This window comes from Schistocerca americana, chromosome 2 (genome assembly GCF_021461395.2).
Source record: "Schistocerca americana isolate TAMUIC-IGC-003095 chromosome 2, iqSchAmer2.1, whole genome shotgun sequence".
Classification (NCBI taxonomy): Eukaryota; Metazoa; Arthropoda; class Insecta; order Orthoptera; family Acrididae; genus Schistocerca; species Schistocerca americana.
This window is the reverse complement of record NC_060120.1, coordinates 784,124,728-784,149,301: the sequence shown is the minus strand read 5'-3', so window position 1 is coordinate 784,149,301 and position 24,574 is coordinate 784,124,728. Positions and strand designations below refer to the sequence as shown.

The window sequence follows — 24,574 nt, the reverse complement described above, 5'->3', positions numbered from 1 at the left end:
TTCCAAGACAGCGAGGTGAGTGGAGCTGTGCTGCCCGCCGCCCCCTGACGAACACCGACAAGGTAATGAACGCACGCGATGCCGCATTTTTGAGCGCATAAGGCTTCACTCGGAACTGCAGAAGTCTCATCTGTTACAGCCCCTTTTTGCGTAATACGAGTGTCGATCGTCAATTAAAGCTCATGGTGCTCACATTTGCCACTTCAAGTAAAAATCTGAAACGCGATGATTTTTCTGTTATATAGTTATTGAGAAGCCACATCAGCCACTGTAATTTACGACAAGTTAGATATGTAATTAAAGATAATTGAGGGTCACTGTAGACCATTTTGATAGTTTTCTCTTTTGTGAAACTTAATTTAAACCTAGATTATAGATGTGATATGGCATAGGTCATCCTTCGATCCATTGTAGAACTTGGAAACCCATTCAGGGAATATTCGTTCACATTTTTGTTGAATGCAGTTGATTTTTACCATCCTGTATTAAAACATTTCCTTTTATCAATAGTGCAATTTATAAACGATGTTTTGTGAGTAGAATAAAATTTCCAATGGTAAACGTAACTGCTTATTCGACGTTATTTTACCAGCTAACTAAAAATAGGAAAGCCTTGAACCCCTTCCACTAAATTTAGTTAGTATTAAGATTCCTTTACAGGGAGTGCAGTGGAGCTGACGCTGAAATCATTAAGTATTTGGTTATATCATCGCTAGTCTCACTGAACTCTTCTGAATTCTGCCGGCCGGTGTGGCCGTGCGGTTAAAGGCGCTTCAGTCTGGAACCGCGTGACCGCTACGGTCGCAGGTTCGAATCCTGCCTCGGGCATGGATGTGTGTGATGTCCTTAGGTTAGTTAGGTTTAAGTAGTTCTAAGTTCTAGGGGACTGATGACCACAGAAGTTAAATCCCATAGTGCTCAGAGCCATTTCTTCTGAATTCTACATGTCATGTGTGGTCTGACGTCTCCTTACCAGCAACAGGTCCCAGGTTCAAACTAGTCAATTCCCTAAAAAACACGCTCAGAGCGTCGTTGCGCGAAAGTGGTAGGGAGACACGATATAGAACAAACAGACACCACGCAGAATGTTTAGACTTTGAAGAGTTCCACTTGTAAATGACGAAAGATAGATGATATCTTTGTAGCTGTTTCATTAAACCATGAGCTTCTGAGCCAGTGAGAAAATCGGTACTTCTTGTTTCCAACACCGCATTTTGATAGAACGATGAAGCAATTTTCAGTGCATTGCTATTGATACCTACAACTCCATCCCGGAAAAGGTAGCCAACTATCCACATTGAGAGTAAACACTTGTTATAACACATGGTTGCTGCGCACTACTACTCTCTCGAGCGACACTTGGTTCACCCACAGCCTGCGCCCACATTTAAAATCAACCAAATTAAAATATGTGCTCTGAACTTCTTGCTTGAAAAGTACTTAATTTCTGGACGCCTTACTTCTGAATTGGCACAAATTGGACATCAGGCTATGATTGTTTTGCGTCTGAATACTGCCGCTGCTAATAATAATTAAAGTAATAATAATACAGCGTAGGCCCTGTAGCAGTGGAGTAGCCATTACGTAGTAACTGTTGGGTTGCTCTGTCAATTAGTTCGTTTATTGTTGCCAAGTGAATAATGAAGCAATTTCTGATCTACTGCGGTAACTTTCTACAGTTCAGAAAAGGCATTTTAATGGGCTACTTAAGTATGTATGATGTATAAGTCTCCATTTCACAGCCGTAGATGAATAGTAAGAAGTATGCATGTAGTGGATGGAATATGTTCAGAAATTCCTTTCACAAGGTGTAATCTCCACCACATTATGTTACATGTTATTGTTAGTATTTAAAAAAAAATGTATTTCAGGTAACTTGTGTAATCCTTATTACGGTCTGACGAATTAGCGATATCAGAAATGGCTTTTAAAGATTATTTAGTTTCATGACCGAAACTCAACTGAACATTTCTGTTTTTACCCCTCAAATTTTCATTTTAGCCCTGAGAGAGTAGTTACTCCCAGTTTGCGAACTACTGCTCTACAATGAGGCCACACTTTATTTCTGTACACCTCTCATTTTTTAATCCCATTTTATTCTTACTTTGATTAAACTTTCTTATAACGAGAAATGAGAATAAGCAGTCTATATGTACTTTAAAGAAACGTTTTATAGCCAAGATCGCGTTCAAAACTACTTTTATTGAACGGGTTTCGACAGGTAAGAGTGTCATCTTCAGACCTTCAAAAACTTTTTCGATTGTACGTCATTTTCCATTTTTGGTGAGTTACTCATGCCATGTTACATGACATACATTCAAAAAATTCTTGAAAATCTAAAGGTGGTAGTCTTATGTGTCAAAATCGGTCAATAAAAATAGTTTTTAACGCGATCCTGATAATTTAATATTTCTTTAATCTTACTTTAATCTCGTTAATTTCTAATTTCCCATTTCCCTTATCGTTTCATTTACAATCATCTCACCTACATTCGATAATACACAGCAACCGTGCATTAAGGCCTAAAAATACCAACAACCATTCTAAAAATGGGCTCGAACCACTATCCCCTGTTAACAAGACCACGATGCCAGCCAGATGGCTGAGCTGCCTCCACGTTCTCAAAGCGAGCTCCTTTACTCTCAGACAGTCGCTGTTGACAGCGACACGGCACAAATTTTCCGTTTCCGCATTGTATGCCATTCGCTTCAGACATTTGGCGTCTCGTAAAATAGCCCACGTTTTTGCAGTCTACTAACCCGTTTCTACGTTTCCTGCTTTCACTTTCTGCTAACAGACGGGGAGTAAAGGGATTTTAAGCTGCTCCCACTCACGGAATTCAGATAAAGTTTCGTCACGACGTGACTGCAGTCTTGTTTGGCAGTCTGTAGATCATACCGGTTACAGATATTCTGGGGTGCAGGATACGGGTGGGGATTTCAGTGTCGCAATAGTATAATACCATTTGACTAAGCCTCTCACTATTACATTAAAGAAGGTTCTGTCGATCTGATACACGAGAGCCCGACTCTTACTTAGTTGCAGGAAGATTACAATCCAGGTGTTTACATCCTTCTACTGGCCCACTTTCCAATACCAACGCTACGTCTGATTATTAAGAGACCGTGGAACTCTAGGAATCCACGCAACCGTCGTACAGTAAAATGTAACACTCAGAAATGTGCCTTGTCTCAACGTTGTAGAAGTTTCCTGAAACAGAAACCTCCTTTTTAATCGACACCTCAGCGTAGTACAGCGGCACAACAAACGTATGTTCACCACATGGACATGATTCAGACTCAATCCATTGTCAAGAAGCGGATGGATCAGGGAGCAAACGACTTTCCTACGTATACTGGAAGTGCCTGATCGTCTAAGTTAATAAAACCCAAACAGTACTGATACTAGTAGAGTATGTGCAACGCTCGTTGCTTTCACTAAATAGTAAATTATCCTCGTACAAGGGTGGGGCAAATAAAAGTGGCCCGGACGAGAGGTTACGGTTGGACGTGAATGTATGCGTATAACCACACCAGATGACGCACATACCACGTGTACGCCCGCCACGTGATCCACACCGGTTCAGAGCGCAGTGGGGGCTGCCTCAGTGTGATTGGAGCAGTGCAAAAGGGCCGATGGTACTCACCGAGGAGCAGCGGATGTTCGTCGTGGAAAGTTACGTGACAAAAAAGTCGTGAAAACGGTATAGTCAGTTATTTACTGAGAAGTTTAATGGTGTCAATATCCCACCAAAGAGGGTCATGCAACGCTTAGTGCGAAAATGGCGTCAGCAGGATCTGTTGTCAACAAATCCAACAACGTAATTGCGTAAGCTTCCGCGGCCAGAGTCAGTTGCCATAAAAGTTTTCTGGGTTTGGTACCGCGTCATAATGTAAAAACTACTGCTGCTGGAGAAAAACCAACGTTTCGGCCACGATTGCAGCGGCCTTCTTCTGGGTCTAATGGTGCGTTCTAGCTATACAGTGTCCTTTATATTTTGTTGTTTGTGTTCACTGCGCATGCCATTACGTCAAATTTTGAAAGGTAGTTGGTTTCATTGGTTACTTAATGAAGAAGGAGAGGGAACTTTATTTTAATAGGTTGTTGCGGTGGAGGGAGAACGTGACCTCCGTTGTCTATTGGCTCTTGTATTATGTACCATGATTGGTGGTCACCGTCGAATGAGAAGTTTGCTGCCGCCCGCGGTGGTCTCGTGGTTCTAGGCGCGCAGTCCGGAACCGTGCGACTGCTACGGTCGCAGGTTCGAATCCTGCCTCGGGCATGGATGTGTGTGGTGTCCTTAGGTTAGTTAGGTTTAAGTAGTTCTAAGTTCTAGGGGACTTATGACCACAGCAGTTGAGTCCCATAGTGTTCAGAGCCATTTTGAGAAGTTTGCTGCTGTTTACCAACTGCTGGACATCGGCCGCGCGGCGGCAGTTACTCGCCGGTAGCGCTCGTGTCTCGTGTTGACAGTGCGGTCTGTTGGGCTCTGATTGCTGTCAGCCAGGATGGGGCAAGCCTGAGTCCATCCTCCCTGTTCATGCTGTTAGGGTGTTTGAGTATTTCGATGGCCTCTCTGATTTTGCGTTTCGTCATAATTGGCTGCTTGGCCAACACACAGGCTTCGCTGAATTTTATTTCTTTTCCGCAGTCATGGTGATGTTCTGCCACTGCGGATTTGTTGTGTTGCCCCAGACGAATATAACGCTCCTGTCCCCGAATGCGCGTTGCTATTGGTCTACCAGTCTCGCCGATGTATGCCTCTCCACATTCGCATTCCACCTTGTAAACGTCTGCAGTGTGTAACGCATCCACCTTGTCCTTGGTGGAGTCTAGCACGTCCTGGATCCTACGACCACTACAGAAGACAGGCTGCACCCCAACGCGGCGAAGGTGTTTGCCTATTCGGTCAGTAACGTTTTTCACTTAAGGTAAGCGCACTGTTGCCTGCAGTTTGTCTGTTTCTTGCTTATCTTTCTTGCTTGTGTTCGTCGACAAGGCTGTGTTTATCGACTTATGGCTGTAGCCATTGGCTAGAAACGTTGTGCGTAACCTTTTAAGCTCAGGAACTGCAGCAGAACATTTCGGATGAGACTGCAGCAATTCCAACAGTCCAGCTTCGATCCGCCGTCAGCAGCTTGTTGACCATAGCTCAAAAGTGCCAAGAGATGAATGGTGGTCACTTTTATCTGCTACAGTCAGATTATTACTGTACTTCCTGTCCTATGTTGTTTTTCTTTGTACTCTGGAACTCTGTTCTCTGTGACACTTATTTGCCCACCCTGTATATAGGGCTGGGCACAAGTATAACGCCGCCACAATGTAGTTGACAAGGAACGGTTGTAGAACACGTTAAAGGATCCCAAATTTAAGTAAAGCCTGCTAATGGCGGGAATTTAATTTCTCTGTATGTTTAATTAAACTGACAAATTGACAGAGCACAAAGTCATCTAAATATTCAGTTAAATTGACCAAGAACGACGCTAACACTGTGGGAGGTACCAAAATTTATCTAGCAGACTGCCTGGAGAATGAAGCACAAAATTGTTATCTGTGGAGCTCGCTGTTCCAAAGTTGAACAGTCCAAACGTACAGTTCACAATAAATCAAATCGGTAATGCAGGCTGAGTATTAGAAACATAAAAAGAAAGCGAGCTACTCAGAATATAGGTCGCACTACTGCAGACGCAACCTCAAGGTTGGTACTGGGCCAAAGCAGTCTCTTCACCATTGGTAAGCCTTCCACACCAAGACTACTGTCCTGAACGACGCAATATTATTGCCTGAACCAAATTTTTAGAGCGAACGCAACTCTCACAGGCTGGTCACATTGTGTCGCGATGTCTGGCTCTTTAAAGTACCCGCAGAGAAGCAAAAGTTTCACGCTTAATTATTATCTGGGGGCTGTCGGCAGTTTATGCCAACCAAACACCATCCAGTGGAGTGCTAATTATTTGTTGCTTCTATTTGTGTTGCCAACAGTTCATGATTTATTTGTCATCTCGCTTAACTTCTGTCGTTTTTCATAGTTTATGATCAATAAACTTTTGCCATATTTTTTAAAAGATTATCCCATGTTGATGTGTTAATCACACATCAATAATTGACTTCAATGACGACATGGTCACCATTTCAGTAAATTACTTCAGCATTCAAGCTTTATTTAAGATTCTGATAAAAGTGACAACCTCCAATGCAGGCTAGCAATAAAAGCCACTGAAAGAGCGCAAAATCAATTCAGCAGATACGTGGCCAGGTAGGCAAGTGGAAGGCTTACAAGTTAAAAGTGCTCACTGTCGGGGTGTAAACTTACAGTCGCCCGTAGCCTTTCAAATCACATCGCTACCCCAGTGTAGTCTTACAACAGAGAAGGTTCATAGCAGATTTTACCTACAGTACAAGTACTTGCGACATTGGTCGCCAAAGAGAACACTAGTTTGTCTTCCTTTAGCAACAAAAGGAAATAGCAAATATTTCATTGTAAAGGTAAAAAATAGAGCAAGTTATTCCGTTTTTAGTTTTGCAAAGAATATTTAAGAAATGAACGTGCACGTAAACATTTCGTCAAAAAAGAACTGTACCATGAGGGCAATGACTGTTCATAAATACAAATAAAACAGTTTTCTGTTTCATTCATTTTTCTACTAGGCCATTCGATGTTTTACACCACCAGTGTTTAGTGAAGAGCAAAGACGTCTTTCCACAGCAACATACCAAGAGCAATGTAGGTTATGTTGTGTCCTTTACTGATGATGAAAAATGTTTTTCAGTAAAGGCTTTTTTGAAATTAAAAAAACAAGAATTTGTGACAGTAAACTGTGTTTACATTGGTCGAATCGTAGAAAGTCTGCGTCCTGCTAGTTGTGTATATCCTCTCCACTGTACATTAAGTTTACAGAGTATTTACGTGGGTAGTAGTGTCGTAAAAAGTCTGCATATTTCTGGATGGTATGTCCTCTCCATTGTACTTTATGTTTACACTGTCACTTCAAAGATGTTGTACATGTTACAGATATTCTTGCTTACACTGGATACAAAGGTAATTGAAACGTACAATTGCTGGAGCTTGGATATTCGTTACATTACATCACAGTTCAGAAATTATGTTAAATGACTGAACGGATAAATATGTTTTTCATTTATTTTAAAGGCATATGTGTGGACAGCTACAGAATAGTGACATGTGCACGATTCAGTTATTATAATATATGGTTAAATATACATAAATACGTTATACACAAATAAGGCGACAAAAGTCATGGGATAGCGACAGGAACAAATACAGACGGCTGTACACAAGATATAAATGGGCAGTGCACTGGCGGAGTTGTCGTTTATACTCAAGTGATTAACATGAAGAGGTGGCCGACGCTATTGTGGCAGCACGACGGGATCGAACAGACTTTGAACGCGGAGTGGAGCTAGACGCATGGGACACTTGATTTCGGAAATTTCTTAGGGAATCCAATATTCCAAGATCTGCGGTGTCAAGAATGTGACGAGAATACCAAATTTCAGGCATTACCTCTCACCATGGATAACGCTGTGGCCTACGGCGTTCACTTAACGACCACGAGCAGCAGCGTTTGCGTACAGCTGTCAGTGCTAACGGACAAGCAACACCGCGTGAAATAAAAGGAGAAATGAATGCGGGAACGCATGACCCGCGTATTCGCTAGGACAAGTCAGCGAAATTTGGCGTTGATGGGCTACGTCAGCAGACGACGGACACGAGCTCTTTTGCTAACAGCACGACATCGTCTGCAGTGCCTCTTCTGGGGTCGTGACCATATCGGTCAGACTGGAAAATCGTGGCCTAACAGACGAGTTCCGATTTCAGTTGCTAACAGCTGCTTGTAAGATTAGAGTGTGGTGCAGACCCCACGAAGACATAGTCTGTGTGGGCTGTGTTTACATGGAATAGACTGGGTCTTCTGGTCCAGATGAACCGACCAGTGACTGGAAATGGCTATGTTCGGCGCCTATGAAACCTTCATATTTCCCTTAGAACGATGGACTGTTTATAAATGCCGACGCACCAGCCAACGGCCACAATTGTTTATGTTTTAAGAACATTCTGGACAATTCGAGCCAATGATTTGGCTACTCACATCGCCCGACATGAATCTCATCGAAGATTTATGGGACATAATCGAGAGATCAGTTCGTGCGCAAATTCCTGCACCGGCAACGCTTTCGAAATTACGGACGGCTATAGAGGCAGCATGGCTCAATATTTCTGCAGGGGACTTCCAACGACTTGTGGAGTCCATGCCACGCCGAGTTGCTGAAATATCCCATTCAAAAGGATTTCCGACACGATATTAGGAGGTGTCCCATGACCTTTGTCAGCTCAGTGTACATACGTAAATATACTGCATTGAGATGAGTTGACAAATCATCCGCCATATTTCTTCGTGGTTTTTTGCTTGTTAATCTTCCAAGGACCCTACCAGTACCTTTTTCGGGGGAAAACAAGTACATGTAATGTATTAGGTGTGAAGAAACGATGTTTGGGCCAAGGAGAAAACCGTCTGAGACAGCTGCTGCATTTCGTGTCATGATTTATTCATATTTGTCATGCTGCTGACCAACAACATCAATCATTTAGCCAATGCTCACATAAATTGTTAATGACTTTAGTAGGGGACTCTGATAAGGGATTAATGTAAATATTGACGCCTAGTATTCTCTCACGCAGCCGTCACGAATTATTCTATGGCTGTCGATAATGACAAGTCAGTCGAGTGGTTAAAACATATCAATGATCAGTATTAAATAACCAAATCAAAATCAAACACATTGCTACTGTGACGTATACCACAAGATTCTATTAGACTATAGGATTATGAATCGTGCGGTAGCATTCTCGCTTCCCACGCCCGGGTTCCCGGGTTCGATTCCCGGCGGGGTCAGGGATTTTCTCTGCCTCCTGATGACTGGGTGTTGTGTGATGTACTTAGGTTAGTTAGGTTTAAGTAGTTCTAAGTTCTAGGGGACTGATGACCATGGATGTTAAGTCCCATAGTGCTCAGAGCCATTTGAACCATTTGATTATGAAACTGGAATCTCGTTTGGGGAAAGTATCACGAATGTTACCTACGTCTGTTTATCGGCGTTTTCATTAATTATTGTCTCCATTTTATAGTCGAAATCTAGATCTGCAGGAAAGAACGCATTCTGCCACTGACTGCTCTCATTCTTTACACTTGGATATTCAACAGTCAAATGGTTCAAATGGCTCTGAGCACTATGCGACTCAACTGCTGAGGTCATCAGTCGCCTAGAACTGAGAACTAATTAAACCTAACTAACCTAAGGACAGCACACAACACCCAGCCATCACGAGGCAGAGAAAATCCCTGACCCCGCCGGGAATCGAACCCGGGAACCCGGGCGTGGGAAGCGAGAACGCTACCGCATATTCAACAGTCGTTATGCAACACTGGTATCCAGTGTATGTCAATTTGGTTAATTAAAGCAATTAAAATATCTGTAAATACATAATACTGCAACTAGTCACTTTGTTGAATAGTTATTTATTACTCCATGAACTGGTTTTCGAACCTTTCCAGATTCATCTTCAGATGGTTTTCTGGAAGTTACATCACTATTGGCTTTGTGACAAGAAGATGGAACACGCTTTAATTTATCCCCATGAGGATGAGCAGTGCTTTCATATCATGCTCTGCAGGATTAGGGCACAGAAGCTATCCTCACAGGCCCTGTTAGCTCTGTGAATAACAGGTGATTCTGACTTCCAATAAATATTTATGAAATCGGCTTTCATTGGTGTGGCAGGAATTCATGGAAGGGCCAAGCCAAAGGTTCAACATCACTTTTGGTTGACATTTGTATTAATTTCGTGAAAACATTTAAAATTTTCGTTTACAATGAAATAAAGTGAAAAGCCAGTTAAAAACTAATAATCACAGAGCGCCAGAAGTGCATAAATTTAATTTGAAATTTATCCGTTTCTTTTTTTTTTAAAAAAAAAAAGAAAAGTTTAAAAAAAGATCAACAGCAATAATCACAGAGCGCCAGAAGGCTTAGAATTTACTTTTAAAATTCTCTGTTAAAAAAGATTTACAACAAAATGAAAATAAAATAATCACAAAGCAACATTAGGCTTAGAAATTGGCTTGAAAATTTTAAGTATTACAACAAAGACAAAAAAATACAGATCCCCAGAAGGCTTAGAAATATTCCTTTTTTTTTCAAAAAAAAATATTAAGAAACACTTCAACTGGAACAGATCAAGATGTTTTACAATTCTTCCAAAACAATTTAAGAGTGTGATGTCCTGCTTCAAACGAACTAGGCCACCAGGAATACAACAAACATAGTAGCAATGGCAGCAAGCCAGCCTGTAAAGGCTTAAACGTTTGATAAATTGGCAATAATTCCAAATTCGAGGTTTGATACCGAGAGGGGAAGGCAGGAAAGGACAAATTCAACGAGGAACGGAAAATTAAGAAGATCCCCAGGACACAGCGTCGCAATAAGCATAACAACTTAAGTAACCGACAACGCGCAATTGCAATTCGGCACAGAATACCAGTCCCAATGAGGTCCTAGTACCAGCCTCTGCCCATAACCGTACCCGCTTCCTCTCCCGTCGCCCGGATAGTGAGGCACACTGGAACAATTTGCTGGCCGGACAACCAGGAGCTTGCCGGCCAGAGTGGCCGAGCGGTTCTAGGCGCTACTGTCTGGAACCGCGTGACCGCTACGGTCGCAGGTTCGAATCCTACCTCGGACATGGATGTGTGTGATGTCCTTAGGTTAGTTAGGTTTAATTAGTTCTAAGTTCTGGCGGACTGATGACCACAGATGTTAAGTCCCATGGTGCCCAGAGCCATTTGAACTTAATCCCAAGAAATAATCAAAGATAACTGCAATAAAACTATTATTTGTCCCCAGAATTCTTAAAATATAGGGTGAAGAAAAATTCGTGCACTCTGACTTCGCAACGCGATTCCTCACGTTCTGGTAATACAAAATATCTATCACAAAATTTCGTCCTCCGCATATTTCTGGCAGTAAATGGACGTTGAAGATCGGCAATCTGGCACACGGTAGTCAAAAGTACCGTAACTATCTTGTTAGGATATAACTGGAGCGCTGTGCAGTTGGTGCGGTGGATAGAACTTTTGGGTTAGCATGTTAGAGGTCGAGGGTTCGATTCTGGATCGAGGCTTATTTGTTTTTATTTGGTAAAAGTAGTCTGCATGGTACGGTATCTGGCGTCTTAATCGCCGTACAGCGATTACAGTGGGTCTTCTACGATACACTTCAGTTACGCACTACGAACACAGAAATGGAAGAACAATCGCTTTCATTGGTCAGCTTTTAAAGAATCCTTTTGCACGTCGCGGACGCGATTTGTTTCGTGCCACTGTATCTACTATATTCCAAACTTCTTTCCTGCGTACCCTCCCGCAATGGTCCCATCGAAATCATTTGCAAATTACGTTGCTAGCTATATTGGTGACGTAGCGATCAAACTAAATGTAATGGATCTGAACGTGCTATTAATCGATGGGACCATTGGGTGCAGGTACGCAGAAACCAGGATTGGAATTTAGTAGATGCAGTGGTATCAACCAATTCGCGTCCATGACATGCAAAGGTTTCTTTAAAAGCTAACTTATGAAAACGAGTATACCTCCAGATCGGGCAGGTAGGTAAGAAAATTTAAAAAGAGAAATGGATAGGTTAAAGTTAGATATAGTGGGAATTAGTGAAGTTCGGTGGCAGGAGGAACAAAACTTTAGGTCAGGTGAATACAGGGTTATAAATACAAAATGAAATAGGGGTAATGCAGAATTAGGTTTAATAATGAATAAAAAAATAGGAGTACGGGTAAGCTACCACAAACAGCATAGTGAACGCACTATTGTGGTCAAGATAGACAGAAAGCCCACTTCTACTACAGTACTACAAGTTTATATGCCAACTAGCACTGCAAATGACGAAGAAATTGATGAAATCTGTGATGAGATAAAAGAAATTATTCCGATAGTGAAGGGAGACGAAAATTTAATAGTCATGGGTGACTGGAATTCAAGAGTAGGAAAAGGGAGAGAAGGAAACGTAGTAGGTGAATATGGATTGGAGCTAAGAAATGAAAGAGGAAGCCGCTTGGTAGAATTTTGCGCAGAGCATCACTTAATCATAGCTAACACTTGGTTTCAGAATCATGAAAGAAGGTTGTATACACGGATGAACCCTGGAGATACTAAAAGGTATCAGATAGATTATGTAATGGTAAGACAGAGATTTAGGAACCAGGTTTTAAATTGTAAGACATTTCCAGGGGCAGATGTGGACTCTGACCACAATCTATTGGTTATGAACTGTAGATTAAAACTGAAGAAACTGCAAAAAGGTGGGAATTTAAGGAGATGGGACCTGGATAAACTGACTAAACCAGAGTTGTACAGAGTTTCAGGGAGAGCATAAGGGAACAATTGACAGGAATGGGAGAAAGAAATACTGTAGAAGAAGAATGGGTAGCTTTGAGGAATGAAGTAGTGAAGGCAGCAGAGGACCAAGTAGGTAAAAAGCCGGGGGCTAGTAGAAATCCTTGAATAACAGAAGAAATATTGAATTCAATTGATGAAAGGAGAAAATATAAAAATGCAGTAAATGAAGCAGGCAAAAAGGAATACAAACGTCTCAAAAATGATATCGGCAGGAAATGCAAAATGGCTAAGCAGGGATGGCTAGAGGACAAACGTAAGGATGTAGAGGCTTATCTCACTAGGGGTAAGATAGATACTGCCTACAGGAAAATTAAAGAGACCTTTGGAGAAAGGAGAACCACTTGCATGAATATCAAGAGTTTTAATTGAAACCCAGTTCTAAGCAAAGAAGGGAAAGCAGAAAGGTGGAAGGAGTATATAGAGGGTCTATACAAAGGCGATGTACTTGAGGACAATATTATGGAAATGGAAGAGGATGTAGATGTAGATGAAGATGAAATGGGAAATATGATATTGCGTGAAGAGTTTGACAGAGCACTGAAAGACCTGAGTCGAAACAAGGCCCCAGAGTAGACAACATTCCATTAGAACTACTGACAGCCTTTGGAGAGCCAGTCCTGACAAAACTCTACCATCTGGTGAGCAAGATGTATTAGACAGGCGAAATAACCTCAGACTTCAAGAAGAATATAATAATTCCAATCCCAAAGAAAGCAGGTGTTGACAGATGTGAAAATTACCGAACTATCAGTTTAATAAGTCACAGCTGCAAAATACTAACGCGAATTCTTTACAGAAGAATGGAAAAACTGATAGAAGCCGACCTTGGGGAAGATCAGTTTGGTTTCCGTAGAAATGTTGGAACACGTGAGGCAATACTGACCCTCCGACTTATCTTAGAAGAAAGATGAAGGAAAGGCAAACCTACGTTTCTAGCATTTGTAGGATTAGAGAAAGCTTTTGATAATGTTGATTGGAATACTCTCTTTCAAATTCTGCAGGTGGCAGGGGTAAAATACAGAGAGCGAAAGGCTATTTACAATTTGTACAGAAACCAGATGGCAGTTGTAAGAATCGAGGGGCACGAAAGGGAAGCAGTGGTTGGGAAGGGAGTGAGACAGGGTTGTAGCCTCTCCCCGATGCTATTCAATCTGTATATTGAGCGAGCAGTAAAGGAAAAAAAAGAAAAGTTCAGAGTAGGTATTAAAATCCTTGGAGAGGAAATAAAAACTTTGAGTTTCGCCGATGACATTGTAATTCTGTCAGAGACAGCAAAGGACTTGGAAGAGCAGTTGAACGGAATGGACAGTGTCTTGAAAGGAGGATATAAGATGAACATCAACAAAAGCAAAACGAGGATAATGGAATGTAGTCGAATTAAGTCGGGTGATGCTGAGGGAATTAGATTAGGAAATGAAACGCTTGGCAATGGCAAGGAAAGCGTTTCTGAAGAGAAATTTCTTATCATCGAGTCATTTAAGTGTCAGGAAGTCGTTTCTGAAAGTATTTGTATGGAGTGTAGCCATGTATGGAAGTGAAACATGGACCACAAATTGTTCAGACAAGAAGAGAATAGAAGCTTTCGAAATGTGGTGCTACAGAAGAATGCTGAAGTTTAGATGGGTAGATCACATAACCAATGAGGAGGTATTGAATAGAATTGGGGCGAAGAGGACCTTGTGGCACAACTTGACTAGAAGAAGGGATCGGTTGGTAGGACACGTTCTGAGACATCGAGGGATCACCAATTTAGTATTGGAGGGCCACGTGGAGGGTAAAAATCGTAGAGGGATACCAAGAGATGAATACACTAAGCAGATTCAGAAGGATGTAGGTTGCAGTAGGTACTGGGAGATGAAGAAGCTTGCACAGGATAGAGTAGCATGGAGAGCTGCATCAAACCAGTCTCAAGACTGAAGATCACAACAACAACAACTACTGCAATATTTTGTAGAAGACCCACTGTAATAGCTGTAAGACGATTAAGACGCCAGATACCGTGTCTGCGTGGTACCACTCAGACTACTTTTAGCAAATGAAAACGAATAAGCTTCGACCCTGAATCAAACCCTCGAACTCCTGCATGCCTACCCAAAACGCTGCGCGCTGCACCAACTGCACAATCTTAGTGTTATATACTGACAAACGTAGTTTCCAAATACGTGATTACAGTGTTACCAGAATGACAATCATTAACGTCCAGTTACTGCCCGAAATATGCGCAACTGACAAACGTAGTTTCCAAATACGTGATTACAGTGTTACCAGAATGACAATCATTAACGTCAAGTTACTGCCCGAAATATGCGCAGGACGAAATTTTGTAGCAGACGTTTTTGTATTGCTAGTATGTGAGGAACACACTGCGAAGTCCGAATCCGTGAATTTTTTTCACCGTGTATGTATACGGACAAACATCTAAACAAGAGAGAAATATTTAAAAAGATTAATCCAAGGTGATTACAGCAATTTGCCTCCACAAATCCGGTATTCTGGACACCTTTAAGATTGAGTACTCATTCAAAAACTTCACTAGATACAAAAGCTGCCCCTTACCAATGTAAGGCATTCATCAACAGTCCACAGTGTCCGCCACATGACAGCCGTCTCCTTGCGCAGCTAGGGCTAAAGGACAACTCACTGATGGGCACTCTAATTCTAAAATACAATTAAAAGGGGGTTTAACAAATCAAATGGTTCAAATGACTAAGCACTATGGGACTTAACATCTGAGGTCGTCAGTCCCCTAGACAGAACTACTTATACCTAACTAACCTAAGGACATCACACACATCCATGCCCGAGGCAGGATTCGAACCTGCGACCGCACCAGCCACGCGGTTCCGGACGGAAGCACCTAGAACCGCTCAGCCACAGCGGCCGGCGGAGATTAACAACTCGACGCAGTAACTGCCCTGGCTATCCCAGTAGGTCTCATATTAGTTGAACAAGCAACCCAAACAATACTAAAACCAGTCACTGTGCAGCAACAGGGACGAATTGCAAGTAATCAGGGGCACACAGAAGCCAGATGCAGCCAAAAGACCCAATACGCGTCGTCCGCTGAGACGACCGACTGACGAAACAAAGGTCGTTCCCAGTGAAATCACAGGCAAGGGAAAAGGCTGCAAGTGAATCAACTACTGACTGCTTGTTACCAAGACGTAATTCGACGGACAGCAACACAATGGGGGCCGGCGAAGACACACTTTCGATGGAAAACAATAGCCATCAGCCTCTAGCGGTACAGAGTCTTTGGTCACTTCCCGCACAATCGGCCAACCTCCGTCATGGCAACTTCAGCTCGGAGCCCCAGGTTCCTCCCAGCGCTGTCCAAATGAGACTCGCACGCCGCGGAAATTCAGCCCAGAGGCCGCGGCACGGCGTCAGCGCCAGGGGACGACTAAAGGGGAAACCAAGCGGAGGAAGTTGCGTAGAAGAGATAACAAAAACTTGTCAGAATCGATGAGAAGTTTTTACCTGGGACGTACTACGATCGATAGTTACATTTTATCCTTGACAAGGTTTATCTCTGCTATCACGTGAAACCCAGACCACGCCCACTTTCCACGGTATTTCGGCCGCTCTACGACGTCCAACTCGTCAGTCGGCAAGACTAAGCACATCCAGGAGCACCTCCGAAGATGTCCAACGTAGCTTTGGACGAAACGTCAGGGGCAGAAGAGTTCCATGGACCAAGGCTATACAATCCGGAAGAATTCTCGGCAACCGAAACATCCGGTCGTGAAAGCCTTCATTGTATGGTTATACAAACTAAGAGGAAAAAAAGAGGCACCACGAAGGAATTATCTGAATGTGACAGAAATCGGTAAGTGTGACGTACGTGTACAGACAAACAAATGACTGCAGTTTCAGGAAAACTGGATGATTTATACAAGAGAAAAAGCTTCACAAATTGAGCAAGTCAGCCAGCCGCGGTGGCCGAGCGGTTATAGGCGCTTCGGTCCGGAACCGCGCGACTGCTACGGTCGCAGGTTCGAATTCTGCCTCGGGCGTGGCTGTGTGTGATGTCCATAGGTTAGTTAGGTTTAATTAGTTCTAAGTTGTAGGGAACTGATGACCTCAGATGTTAAGTCCCATAGCGCTCAGAGCCATTCTGAGCAAGTCAATAACGTGTTGGTCTACTTCTGGCTCTTACAAGAGCAGTTATTTGGCTTGGCACTGATTGAGAGAGTTACTGGATGTATTGTTGAAGGACATCGTGACCAATACCGCTTAGTTGGTGTGTTAGATCGTCAAAATCCCGAGCTGGTGGGAGAATCCTGCCTGTAATGCTCCAAAGTTCTCAACTGGGGAAAGATCCAACAACCTTGCTGGCGATGTTAGAGTTTGGCAAGTTTGAAGCCCAGCAGCAGAACTCTCGCCGTGTACGGGAGGACATTGTCTTGCAGAAACTTAAGCGCAGGATGGTATGCCAAGGAGGGTAACAAAACGGGGTATAGAATAAGCGCTGTGCTGTAAGGGTGCCCCGAACGACAGCACAGCGCTTATTCCTGCTAGCAAATGAAATGGCACCGCAGACCATCACTCCTGGTTGTCGAGCCGTATGGCGGGCGACAGTCAATCTGGCATCCCACCGCTGTGTGGGGAGTTTTCAGACAGGTCTTTGCTGGTCATTTGGGCTCAGTTCAGAGTGGGACTCATCACTGAAGACAGTTCTACTCCAGTCAATGAGATTTCAGCCGAAGATGTGTCAGTAGACGCCCCAGAGCGGTGGGATACCAAGCTGACCCTGTCATACAGCCTGACAACCAGGAGTGAGGGGTGCCATTTCCCTACATAGCAGAACCCTTTCGTTTGTCGTATGCGGCACCCTTACGTCAAGTATATTCTACTTCCCTCCTGATGCCCGTAAGGCAAACCATCCTGGGCCTACGTTTCAGCAAGATAATGCCTGCCCGCTCACGGCGAGAGTTTCTACAGCTTGTCTTCGTGTTTGCCAAACCATACCTTGGCCAGCGAGGTCTCCGGATCTCTCCCAAATCGAGAACGTTTCGAGCATTATGGGCAGGACCCTCTAACCAGCTCGGGATGTTGATGATCTCACGCTTCAATTGGACAGAATTTGGCGCTTTATCCCTCAGAAGGACATACAACAACTCTATCAATCACTGTCAAGCCCAAATAACTGCTTGCATAAGGGTCAGAGGAGGCCCATCACCTTACAGACTTGCTTAATTTGGGAAGCTTTCTCGTTAATAAATCATCCAATTTTTCTGAATTTGTAATCTTTTTTTCCTCTACACGTACACCAACCTCCAGATTTCCATTCCATTCGGATGATTCGTTCGTAGTGCTTTTGTTTTTTATTCACAGCACTGCAGCCAAAAGTCTGGGCAATCTGTCAGTATGAAGTTCTCATGTCCCTGAAGGAGATCTTTCCCAGAGTCCATAAAGTAGTGGTAAAATGCACGTATATTCTCTGGCGACCTTCACCTGGAACCTTCGAGCAATTACATGTTTTAGGCTACAATGAACGGCGGTAATTTTCATAAAGTTTGATTCTATGAGAATAACTGTGCTCTACGAGCGTGACGTAATCCAGGACGGGAAGGTCAGCATTGATCGTATATCATCTGTATTTTACTGTAGCTGTTACCTGAAATCCAGATCTGCAATAAAATACAGATGTTATACGACCGGTGCTAACGTTCTTTCTGTCCTGAACAGCAGAAATCCATCGTAGGAAAAACATGATACAGTTTTGTATTGTAATTTGCTGTTTATGCCGACTGGTTTCGGTCTTTGACCATCACCATGGAGAAAGAAAACCATGAGATTAACATCCTTATTACAGTTACAATTCTGTGCACGAAAGAATAACGAAGTTTGACAACGAAATTTCTCTTTTGCCACTGACTGGGCCACGTCAACTCATTATGAAGCTTCGCTATTCTGTTGCACACAATAACTGTGGCTGTAAGAAGAATGTTAATATGCTGTTGTATGATGTGTGACATGTGAAAGCTTTCTTGTTTTTCTTTCTCTGTGGATGATGGTCAAAGTCTGCAGCCGGTTTCAACAAATACGAAATTACAATTCAGCACTGTGTCATGCATTTCCTACGAAGTTCCAGGAACGTTAGACATACACAATAATCTTCACATTCTCACACCGTTCTTTATCTCTTCAACTAGTTTTTTTTTCTGTGCTGGAACTAAGTTGGCACACTCACTCAATAATCACCACGCGTTCACATCATTCTTTATCTGTAGAAATGGCGTTTTGCCGGTACTGAAACTAAGTTGGCATAAGAATGAAATTTTTAATCCAGATAACCCACAGATGTGGAAATAGTGCAATATGTTTGATACACTTTGGTCTAGTTCGTGGGGTAACAGTTTCCGCCCCGTCAGTGTAGATGAATGCTTCCAAACATGACGCTTTCTAGGAGAAGCCAGGAGGCAAGTTTGATAATGTGTGATTATAGCGAGATGAAGTAAGTAAAACTTCCTCCGTAACCGAAAGGTGTTACAGAGGCTTGAGTTAAAGAGGCATTCCAGAAAGTATAATTTCTTGCAGGGCAGCCCTCGTAATTCTTCCGCGTAGCTAACCATCAGTTTCACTGCGGCGCCGTATTTCACGCAAAGTGCGCAATGTGTCTTACCGCCGACCCAACAGTTGTGAAAAGTGGAAGGTGGGAGTCGTATGCGTAATATACACTGCAGACTTGAATTCGTGGCTAGAAGACTGTGTGGTAACGTCCTGGGTTAACTTCCGAATCTCTTCGCACTAAAGTCATTAGCGATTTTTATTAGTTTTTATTGGTACTTTATCATCGTATTATAAAGGCGAGATGGGACAATGAAAGCGTTATTACACAAAACACTGCATTTGTTTTTGGATTTACGTTCATTTACGTCAAACCATTTATCCAACTTGTTTTAGTGAGTAAGGCCATTCCAACCACAGAAGTTGGAGAGAAAAGGGTAGATGCAAAGAAGGTAACTGCGAAGAAACCATGGGTAACAGAGGAAATACTTCAGTTGATCGATGAAAGAAGGAAGTACAATAATGTTCAGGGAAATTCAGGAATACAGAAATACGAATCGCTGAGTGCACGGGAGGTAAGAAGAAACGGCTGCATGAAAAAAGTAAAGAAATCGAAAAAGAAATGATTCTCACAAGGACTGACTCTGCATATAGAAAAGTCAAAACAGCGTTCAGTGAAATTAAAACCAAGTGTAGTAAAATTACGGGTGCAATGTGAATTCCACTGATACATACAGAGGCAGAGCGGAAACGTGGAAAGACTAAATTAAAGGCCTCTATGAGGGGGACGATTTGTCTGACAGAAAAATAAACAGGAGTCGATTTAGAGGAGATAGGGTATCCAGTATTAGAATCAGAATTTTAGAGACTTAAGATCAAATACGGAAGGGATAGATAACATTCCACCAGAATTTCTAAAATCATTAGGGGAAGTGGCAATAAAACGACTCTGGACCTTGGTGTGTAGAATGTGTAAGTATGGCGACATACCACCTGACTTTTGGGAAAATATCATCCATACAATTCCGAAGACTGCAAGTGCTGATTAGTGCGAGAATTATCACACAGTCAGCTTAACAGCTCATGCATCCAAGTTGCTGAGAAGAATAATATACATAAGAATGGAAAAGAAAATTGAGGATATGTTAGATCGCGATCAGTTTGGGGTCAGGAAAGGTAAAGGCACCAGAGAGGCAATTCTGACGTTTCGGTTGATAATTGAAGCAAGACTAAAGAAAAATCAAGACACTTTCATAGGATTTGTCGACCTGGAAAAAGCGTTCGACTGAGTTAAATTTGTGTAAGATATGCGAAATTCTGAGAAAAAAGGGGTAAGCTATAGGGAGAGACGAGTAACAGACAATATGTACAAGAACCAATAGCGAACAATACGAGTGGAGGACAAAGAACGAAATGCTCGTATTAGAGAGTGAGTAAAACGAGAATGTAGGCCTTCACCCCTACTGTTCAATCTGTACATCAAAGAAGCAATGATGGAAATAATAGAAAGGTTTAGGAGTGAAATTAAAATACGAAGTGACGGGATATCAAAAGATACGATTCCCTGATGACATTGCTATCCCTAGTAAAAGTGAAGAAGAATTACATGACCCGCTGAATCTAATGAAGTCTAATGAGAACAGAATATTGATTGACGGTAAATAGAAGACGAAAGTAATGAGAAGTAGCAGAGATGAGAACAGCGAGGAACTCAACACCAGCATTGATGGTTACCAAGTAGTACCAAGTAAATGAAGTTAAGGAATTCTGCTATCTAGGCAGAAAAATAACCAATGACGGACGGAACAAGGAGGACATCAAAAGGAGAGTAGCACTGGAAAAAAGAGCATTCGTGACCAAGAGAAGTCTACTAGTATCAAACGTAGGCCTTAATTTGAAGAGGAAATTTCTTAGAATGTACTTTAGAACATGGCATTGTATGGTAGCGAAACATGGACCGTGGGAAAACCGGAACAGAAGAGAATCTAAGCATTTGAGATGTGGTGCTACAGACGAATGTTAAAGATTAGGTGGACTGATAAGGTAAGGAATGAGGAGATTCTGCGTAGAATCGGAGAGGAAATAAATATGTGGAAAACACTGACAAGGAGAAATGACAGAATTAAAGGATATCTATTAAGACATCAGGGAATAACTTCCATGGTGCTAGAGGGAGCTGCAGTGGGCAAAAACTGTAGAGGAAGACAGAGATTGGAATACGTCCAGCAAATAGTTGAGAACGTAGGTTGCAAGCGCCACTCTGAGATGAACGGATTGGCACGGGAGAGGAATTCGTGGCGGACCGCTTCAAACTAGTCAGGAGAGTGAAAAAAATATGGTGGACGGCTGCAAAATGCTCAGCTAAGACTATCATAATCATTTCACTGAACTGTCATCCTTCTCATGCACTTTCCGTATTAGTATAAATGTGGCCTGATACAGCTGCCATCTTTTTCTCTGTCTCGCAGAATCTCGTTTCCCTTTTCGTTTAAACTTCTTCATATGAGATGGCAGAGTCTCTGGATCCATTCTGCGTAGATGATCATTCCGTTTCTCTTTGTTTTCATCCTGTTTTTCTTTTACAATCCATATTTTCGAATCATTTCGAATATCTTCATTTCATATTACGTCTATTCTCCTAATCCCTTCACAGCTCGAAGAAATATCGATTTTTTGTTGTACCACGATTCATTTCCATGAAATGGAGTTAGCATAGATGCTATTTTATAAAATTTCAGTCATGTTTCTCTCTGTGTTTTATGATTTAAAGTTCTGTTAATGGTGCAACAGATACTTCAAAATCTGTTCAACTTAGTCTGCATATTTTCTTCATGTCTACACGATATATTACATCCAAGATAGTTAAAACATTTTACATGTTCCATTATTTATTCATAAACTATCTTACTATAGCTCTCACTAGTAAGCTCGTAGAGGGCAGTCCCATCACCAGTATTACACCTGCTTTGGGTTGATAACCCAAACTACTCCCAGTTTGACTTCAATGAACTCCAAACGATGATTCCTATAGGAATACAAGTTTCTCTCAATGAATTATCAAGGATTCAGGACAAAACACTCATTTGTAACACAGATTAAGGTATCCATCTACAGTATCTTGCAAACACTAGTTGCAGAAGAACGGGTATGTACTGTGTTGTAAGTTTTCCGAATTCATTCGACAGTGTACCACGTTATGGGCTGTAACTAAAATACCATTAAGGAATATATTTTCCAGACGAGAACAGATCGAAGGAATTTCGAAAGAAATGAAAGTAACATCAGGCGTGTCCAGCAAAGCGCAGTACGACCACGAATGCTCTCAACAGACGAGAATGTGAGTTGAGTTGTTTTGGGGGAGGAAACCAGACAGCGAGGTCATCGGTCTCATCGGATTAGGGAAGGTCGGGGAAGGATGTCGGCCGTGCCCTTTCAAAGGAACCATCCCGTCATTTGCCTGGAGCGATTTAGGGAAATCACGGAAAACTTAAATCAGGATGGCCGGACGCGGGATTGAACCGTCGTCCTCCCAAACGCGAGTCCAGTGTGTGACGAGAATGATTTATCTGATAGGATCACCAGCACTAGCACACCACTTGCTGCCAACGCAGTCTACAGACAGGCATTGGTCGTCAGATAAGCAAATTGAGAACCATGACAGATTTCCCGCTTAGTGGAATGACTGGCTGGTTCAAATGGTTCAATTAGCTCTGAGCACTATGGGACTTCTCAGGTCATCAGTCCCCTAGAACTTAGAACTACTTAAACCTAACTAACCTAAGGACATCACACACATCCATGCCCGAGGCAGGATTCCAACTGACTGTTCCAGACTGTGGCACCTAGAATCGCTCGGCTACTCCGACGGGCCGAATGACTGGCAGTTTCATTGAAATGCGGATAAATGAAAAAATATGCCCGTAACAAAATAGGTAGTATCCTATTATAAGATTAATGGTCAACTTCAGAAGCCTGGACAATCTCTTATACAAATAGTAAGAAACGATATGTAACGGGTAAAACGGTAGAATCAGTAAAAGGAAAGGCGAATGGCAGACTTTTTTTGGGCAGATTTTGGAAAAGTGGGATGCTTTTGTAAAGAAAATGATATACAAATGTGGACGAAACTACTGCTCCATAGTTTCGGTCCCTTATCTAGTAGGCAGGAGCAGCTATTGAACGAATTCTTGGTGCTTGTGTTGTAGGTCATTATACGAGGGGCGTTTGAAAAGTCCGAGAGATGACACCACCAGCGCGTATCGACGTCATGTTTAGTTAGTAGCATCTTTGGAAAGAACGCACACCAAATTTCAGCCGTAGTGGTCTATTTCTTTGTGTTTGGCATCGTGTAAATCAAGGAAGTCGAGTGATTGTCAAAAATGGACGAAAAAGAATTTCGTGTGGTGATTAAACATTACTTTATGAAAGGCAAGATGCCTCAGGAGACTAAAGAGAAGCTTGATAGACATTACGGTGACTCTGCACCTTCGATTAGCACTGCGTCGTCAAGCCAGGAGTGGCCTACCGGGACCATCCGACCGCCATGTCATCCTTAGTGGAGGATGCGAATAGGAGGGGCAGGGGGTCAGCACACCGCTCTCCCGGTCGTAAGATGGTATTCTTGACCGAAGCCGCTAGTATTCGGTCGAGTAGCTCCTCAATTGGCATCACGAGGCTTAGTGCACCCCGAAAAATGGGAACAGCGCGTGGCGGCCTGGATGGTCACCCATCCAAGTCCCGACCACGCCCGACAGCGCTTAACTTCGGTGATCTCACGGGAACCGGTGTATCCACTGAGGCAAGGCCGTTACCTTCGATTAGAACAGTTTATAAGTGGTTCCAAATATGGGCACAAGTGATACTGAACGTTCTGGAGGCCCTGTGGAGGTTACGACTCCAGAAATCATTGATAAAATACATGATATGGTGATGGATGACAGAACAGTTAAGGTGCGTGAGATTGCTAGTGCTGTGGGCATCTCGAATGAACGGGTACATAATATTTTGCATAAATATTTGGACATGAGAAAGCTATCTGCAAAAAGTGTTCCGCGGTTGCTCACGCTTGACCAAAAACGGAATCGTGTGAAGTGTTGCAAGGATGGTTTGCAGCTGTTCGGGAAGAATCCGCAGGATTTTAAGCGTCGTTTCGTCACTGTGGATGAAACATGGATACGTTGCTACACCTATGAGACCAAACAACAACCTAAACAATGGGTTACAATGGGTTACCAAAAAAGGCGAAGAGCATTTCTTCGACCAGAAAGATTATGGCGACTGTCTTTTGGGATTCGCAAGGGATAATCCTCATCGACTATCTGGAACAGGGTAAAACTATTACAGGTGCATATTATTCATCGTTATTGGACCGTTTGAAAACCGAGCTGCAAGAAAAACGCCGGCGATTGAACCGCAAAAAAGTCCTTTTACATCACGACAATGGACCAGCACACCCGTCAGCAGTTGTGATCGCAAAATTAATGGAAATAGGACTCCAACTCATTTCACATCCCCCCTGTTCTCCAGAGTTGGCTCCCTCGGACTACTATTTGTTCCCCAATTTGAAGAGATGG

At 42.6% G+C, this 24,574-nt stretch overlaps 1 pseudogene; it reads right to left on the bottom strand.

Annotated features, from left to right (window-relative positions):
- Positions 1 to 23,695: 23,695 nt before the first annotated feature.
- Positions 23,696 to 23,813, bottom strand: LOC124597464 (annotated as a pseudogene).
- Between the last annotated feature and the right edge of the window lie 761 nt (positions 23,814 to 24,574).